This window comes from Neovison vison, chromosome X (assembly GCF_020171115.1).
Source record: "Neovison vison isolate M4711 chromosome X, ASM_NN_V1, whole genome shotgun sequence".
Taxonomy (NCBI): domain Eukaryota; kingdom Metazoa; phylum Chordata; class Mammalia; order Carnivora; family Mustelidae; genus Neogale; species Neogale vison.
In genome coordinates this window covers 41,021,037-41,028,025 of record NC_058105.1, presented here as the reverse complement: position 1 = coordinate 41,028,025, position 6,989 = coordinate 41,021,037, and the positions used below count along the sequence as shown (strand labels likewise).

The 6,989-nt window shown below is 37.1% G+C and overlaps 1 non-coding gene across 1 annotated transcript; it reads right to left on the bottom strand.

Annotated features, from left to right (window-relative positions):
• Positions 1-2,249: 2,249 nt before the first annotated feature.
• Positions 2,250-2,354, bottom strand: LOC122897806. Its single transcript, XR_006382646.1, has one exon. It is a non-coding gene; the product is annotated as a U6 spliceosomal RNA (small nuclear RNA).
• Between the last annotated feature and the right edge of the window lie 4,635 nt (positions 2,355-6,989).

Below are 6,989 nucleotides of genomic sequence, written 5' to 3'. Positions count from 1 at the left end.
CTGGGTTATAGGGAAGTTCTATTTTTAATTTTTTGAGGAACCTCTGTACTCTTTTCCGCAATGGCTGCACCAATTTGCCTTCTCACCAATGGTACAAGAGGGTTCCTTTTTCTGCAAATCCTCATCAACCCTTACTTTTTGTGTTGTTGATTTCAGCCATTCTTTTTTTTAAGATTTTATTTATTTATTTGACACAGAGAGAGAGAGAGAGATCACAAGTAGGCAGAACATCAGGCAAAGAGTGAGAGGGGGAAACAGGCTCCCTGTTCAGCAGAGAGCCCAATGTGGGGCTTGATCCCAGGACCCTTAGTTCATGACTTGAGCCAAAGGCAGAGGCTTAACCCACTGAGCCACCCAGGCACCCTGATTTCAGCCATTCTGACAGGGCTGTGGTGATATCTCATTAGTTTTGATTTCTATTTCCCTGATGATGAGTGATATTGAACATATTTTCATGTGTCTTCTGGCCATCTGTGAATTTTCTTTGGAGAAATGTCTGCTCGTGTCTTCTGCCCATTTTTCAATTGTATTATCTGTTTTGGGGTATTGAGTTGTAACAGTTCATATTTTGGATGATAACCCTTTATTAGATATGTCATTTGTGAATATCTTCTCTCATTCAGTAGGTTGCCTTTTAGTTTTGTTGAAACTTTATATCTTGATTTTTTATATAAGGGTTTTTGATATAAGGCCTTTATTATGTTGAGCTGTGTTCCCTCTAGACCTACTTTGCAGAGGGTTTTTATTATGAATGAATGGTGTAGTTCACCAAATGCTTTTTCTGTATCTATTAAAGTGATCACATGGTTTTTATCCCTTCTCTTATTGATGTGATATATTAAATTGGTTGTTTTGTGCATATTAAACTACCCTTGCATCCTCAAAATAAATCCTCCTTTATTTTGATGTATGATTTTTAATATATTGTTGGATTTGGCTTGCTAATATTTTGTTGAGGATTTTTGCATCTATATTCATGAGTGGTATTGGCCTGTAGTTCTGTTTTTGTGATGTCTTAAACTGGTTTAGGTATCAGGGTGATATTAGCCTCATAGGGTGAATTTGGAAGTTTCCATTCCTCTTATATTTTTTGTAATAGTTTAAGAATAGGTATTAACTCTTTTTTTAAAAAGATTGTATTTATTTATTTGACAGAGAGCAATCACAAGTAGGCAGAGAGAGAGAGAGGAGGAAGCAGGCTCCCTGCCGAGCAGAGAGCCCGATGCGGGACCCGATCCCAGGACCCTGAGATCATGACCTGAGCCCGAAGGCAGAGGCTTAACCCACTGAGCCACCCAGGCACCCGGTGTTAACTCTTTAAATGCTTAGTAGAGATTATGCTGAGTGAAAAAAGTCAAGCAGAGAGAGTCAATTATCATATGGTTTCACTTATTTGTGGAGCATAACAAACAGCATGGAGGACAAGGGGCGTTAGAGAGGAGTAGGGAATTTGGGTAAATTGGAAGGGGAGGTGAACCATGAGAGACTATGGACTCTGAAAAACAATCTGAGGGGTTTGAAGTGGCGGGGGGGTGGGAGGTTGGGGTACCAGGTGGTGGGTATTATAGAGGGCACGGCTTGCATGGAGCACTGGGTGTGGTGAAAAAATAATGCATAATGTTTTTCTGAAAATAAATAAATTGAAAATAAAATAAAATACAAAAAAAATGCTTAGTAGAATTCCCCTATGAAGCCATCTGGTCCTGGACTTTTGTTTTGGGGGAGTCTTTTGGTTACTGACCCAATTTCTTTGCCAATTATCAGTTCATTCAAATTCTCTATTTCTTCCTGCTTTAGTTTTTGTAGGTTATATATCCCTAGAAACTTATCTATTTCATCTACATTGTCAAATTTGTTGGCATATGAGTTTTCATAATATTGTGTTACAATTATTTGTATTTCTGTGATGTTAGTTGTTATTTCTTCTCTTTCATTAATAATTTTGTTTACCTTGGTCCTGTGTCTTTTTTTAATGAATCTTATGAGAGTTTTATCAATTTTGTCGATCTTTTAAAGAATCACCTCTTGGTTTTGTTGATATGTTCTCTTGTTTCTTAGTTTCTATATCACTTATTATTGCTCTAATCTTTATTATTTTCTTCCTTTTTCTGGGTTTTGGTTCTGTGTAGTTTTTCTACCTCCTTTAGGTGTAAGTTTAGGTTGTTTATTTGAGACCTTTCTTGCTTCTTGAGGTAGGCCTGCCTGTGTTGCCATAAACTTTCCTCTTAGAACCACTTTTGCTGCATCCCAAATATTTTGGACCATTGTATTTTTTATTTGTGTCATCCTTACACAGAGGCCATGCTAATGTTCTCTGTATCATTCCAATTTTATTATATGTGTTAATAAAGCAAGCTCTGTTTTCATTTTCATTTGTTTCCATGTACTTTTTGATTTCTTGTTTGATTTCTTGGTTCATCCATTCATTGTTTAGTAGCATGTTATTTAGCCCCCATGAATTTGTGCTCTTTCAAGATTTTTTTTCTTGTGGTTGGTTTCTAGTTTCATAACATTGTGGATAGAAAAGATGCACAGGATGAATTGTATGATCTGTTCTGGAAAATATTCTGTGTGCATTTGAAAAGAGTGTTTATTCTACTGTTTTAGAATGGAATGTTTTGAATATGTCTGGTAAATCTATCTGGTCTAATGTGTCATTCAAGGCCACTGTTTCCTTCTTGATTTTCTGTTTGGACCCTCTGTCCACTGATGTCAGTGGGATGTTAAAATTCCCTACTATCATTGTGATACTATCAATTATTTCTTTTATATTTGTTATTAACTGTTTTTATGTATTTAGTGCTCCCATGTTGGGTGCATAAATATTTACAATTGTTATATCCTCTTGTTGTATCATCTCCTTTATTAGTAGTATCCTTCCTTGTCTCTTGTTACAGTCTTTGTTTTAAAGTCTACTTTGTCTGCTATAAGTATTGCTACCTTGCTTTCTTTTGGCATTCATTTGTGTCATACATGTTTCTCCATCCCCTCACTTTCAATCTACAGGTGGCTTTTGGTCTGAAACGAGTCTCTTGTAGAAAGCATATAGACAGGTCTTGTTTTTAATCTACTTTATCACCCTATGTCTTTTGGTTAGAGCATTTAGTCCATTTACATTCAAAGTAATTTTTTTTTAAGATTTTATCCATTTATTTGACAGACAGAGACAGCACAAGCAGGCAGAGGGAGAGAGAGCAGCAAGCTCCCCACCAAGCAAGGAGCCAACATAGGACTCAATCCCAGGACCCCAGGATCACTACCTGAGCTAAAGGCAGCCGCTCAACCAACTGAGCCACCCAGGCGTCCCTCAAAGTAATTATTGATACATGTATATTTATTGCCATTTTGTTACTTGTTTTATGGTTGTTTCTATAGTTTCTCTGATACTTCTTTTGCTGTTTTAATGGTTTGCTGGCTTTCTTTAGTGATATACTTGGATCCCTTTCTCTTTATTCTTTGCATACCTATTACTGTTTTTTGATTCATGGTTTTTATATAACATCTTCTGCATATAGCAGTCTTTATTACGTTTATGATTGCTTACATTTAAACCCATTCTTTACTCCTCTCCCTCCCACATTTTAGCTATATGGTGTCATATTATACATTTTTATTTTATGAATCCTTTACCTGTCTTTACAGAAATCTTTTTACTGCTTTTTTTTTTTTCTTTCCATACTTTCACTTCTGGTCTTCCTTTCCACTCAAAGAGTCTCCTTTAATATTTCTTGTAGGACTAGTTTAGGGGTCATGAACTCCTTTAGTTTTTGTTTGTCTGAAAAACTGTCTCTCTTTCTATTCTGAATGATAGCCTTGCTGGGCAGAGTATTCTTGGCTACAGATTTTTTTTTCCCTTTCAGCACTTTGTATGTATCATGCCACTCCAGTCAGACCCACAAAGTTTCTGCTGAAAATCTCCTGCTAGTCTCATAGGGTTTCCTTTGTATGTAGCTACCTTTTCTCTTGCTGCTTTTTTGTCATTTTAATTACTGTGTATCTTGGTGTGGACCTCTTTGGGTTGAAGTTTTGGGGGAAATTTCTGTGCCTCTTAGATCTAGATCTCTGATTCCTTCCCCAGATTAGGGAACTTTTCAGTTGTTATTTCTTCAAATACATTTTCTGCCCCCTTATCTCTTCTCCTTTTGAGATCCCTATAACATGGTTGTTGTTACATTTGATGGTGTTACTATTTTCTGTAAAACTATATTCAATTTGCATAATTTTCTTTCCTCTCCTTTGTTTAGCTTTGTTACTTTCCTTTACTCTATCTTCCAGGTCATTAATTTGTACTCTGCTTCATCTAGCTTGCTATTTACTCCATGAAGTACATTTTTAAAATATTTATTTATTTGTTTGTTTGTTTTAGAGAGAGAGAGAGAGAGAATACAAGCAGGGGTCAAGCAGAGGGAAAAGGAGAGAATCTCAAGCAGACCCCACACTGAGCACAGAGCCAAACATGGAGCTTGATCTCATGACCCCAAGATTATGACCTGAGCCAAAACGAAGAGTCAGACACTCAACCAAATGAGCCACCCAGGCATGTTACCATGAAGTATATTTTAAATATTATTTAATATGTTCTTAATCTCTGATTGGTTCTTTTTTATCTCTATGTTAAAGTCTCACCAATGTCTTCCACTCTGTTCTCTAGCCCAGGAAGTATCTCTATGATCATTACTTTAAGTTTTCTGTCTAGCATATTACTTATATCTGTTCACTTTTAGTCTTTTGCTGTGGTTTGGGTCTGTTCTTTCATTTGGAAGATATTTCTCATCTCCTTATTTTGTCTGAATTTCTGTGTGTATATGTGTTCTAAGAAAATCAGCTACCTGTCTTACTCTTAACAATAATAGCCTTAGAAAGGAGAGGTCCTTTAGTGCTCTGCAGTGCAGTATCGCCTGTTCCCCAGGGCCTGGTACTTCAGTCAGTGTCTTCTATATACATTGTGTGTGCTCTTCTGTTGAGTCTCAGCCTTTTTTTCCTTCAATCCAGTTATCCACAAAGGCTCTCTTTACCTACTGTGTGCAATGTTTGGTGCCCAGGAGGGATGGGGCACATTTTAACAAGGTGTTTGAAGACTTGCTTGCAAAATGATACCCACTACCACTGCTACCAGAACTGAGGCTCGCAAAAGCTGTGGGTCAGGAGACATGGTACTGCTGAGGTTTGTACTGGTCCTCTGGGAGAGGGTTCCTGCAGTGCAGGTACTCATGTGAGTGACTGAGGAGGGTGGGTCAATGGAAGCACGGGGTGGGGGGACTTGTGGTAAGCAAGTTAGGTAAGGAGTTTTGGATTTGTACTAGTTCCTGCAAGTGGCCTTTGTTTATACTGGGGAGTGGGGGGAGCAAATGATACCTGCCAACTCCTTTGTTCCTGGAGGGGCCTCCCTGTGATCCCTGTGTCTCCCTGACCCATGCTCTGAGATGAGCAAATCACTCTCTGTTCTGTCTGTCCCCAGCATTTTTCAAACTGCTGGTTCTGCAAGTACAATGGCACAGGCTGTTTTACTGTCTCTTTAAGGGCAGGGTCTCCACTTCCTAAAGTCATTGGGCTCTCCCAGAGCCAAAGCCTCCAATATTTAAAATTCTAGACTTTAAGTTCTATTGGTTTTAGGAACTCATGAAATTCAGCCCCTGTCACTTCCAAAGGCAAATATTACAGAGATTTGTCCTCCCCTGTTCCTCGGCTCCCTGATGTGAAAATCTGTTTTCTGCCCGTATCTGTACCACCAACTTCCTCCCTACCTTGGATGGTCCCAGTCCTATTTTGCTCCCAGACCACACCTTCACACTTCCTATGGTCTTTGATGTGGCCTTTCCCCACCTTTAATTGTGGAGTTTGTTCTTCCAGTCTTTGAGTAATTTCCCAGGTTATTTATACTGATATGGGTGTTATCTAGCTGTATCCATGGGACAAGGTGAGCTTAGGGCCCTCCTACTCGGCCATTTCTCTCCTACTATTCTTATATTTATGTTATTTGTTTCCTTTTAGCATTTTCAATTTAGAATAATTGTTAAATCAAATAGCTATTAAAATGTGTTTAAATAAGGGGTGTTGTTTCTTATTTCCTGACTGTACATGATACACATATACTTTTTTATTCTAATCACTTTTACATAAAGTTTTCTCTTTTCTTTGGTTTCTGCAGTTTCACTATGATATTCCTAGATGTGGTTTCCTTGTATTTATCTAGCTTTGGGTTTGTATCTTTTCTTGATTCTGTGACTTTTTAATTTTCATTAATTAGAGAAAATTCTAGACCTTTTTATCCTGAAGTGTTGCTTTTGTTCAATTCGTTCTTCCTTTTTATATTATAACTCCTGTTTCATATCTGTTGGCTGTTTTCACACAGTGAAAACAGTGTGGCTTTTTTCAGTTTTTTCTCCTCTTCATTTATCTATATATATTCAACTTTGACTTAACTTTCAGTTCAATCATTTATATTTCCTGTGTATATTCCATCATTTTATACATTTTAAAAAGTTATTAGTTTTATTTTTTTCCAATTTATTTATTTTCAGAAAAACATTATTCATTATTTTTTCACCACACCCAGTGCTCCATGCAAGCCATGCCCTCTATAATACCCACCACCTGGTACCCCAACCTCCCACCCCCCCGCCACTTCAAACCCCTCAGATTGTTTTTCAGAGTCATAGTCTCTCATGGTTCACCTCCCCTTCCAATTATTAGTTTTATTAATCTCTAGTTTTAGTTCTAGAATTCCATTTGGAGTTTAAAAATAATCTCTGTAGTTCTATTGGATTCACTTTGTAGATTTAAAGCTTAGGTACATAAATGTTTCATAATGAGTACCTTTCTGTTATCATAATGAAATATCTTTCCAAGTTCCTTGCAAGGCTAATCTCTTTGCAAAAGTACTATTTTCTGGTATTAAATTAGCTAACGCTTGATTATTTTTGTTCTCAAATGCCAATATATCTGTTATTGTGTTTTGAATATTTTAGATTATTTTTTGAGGTAATTAT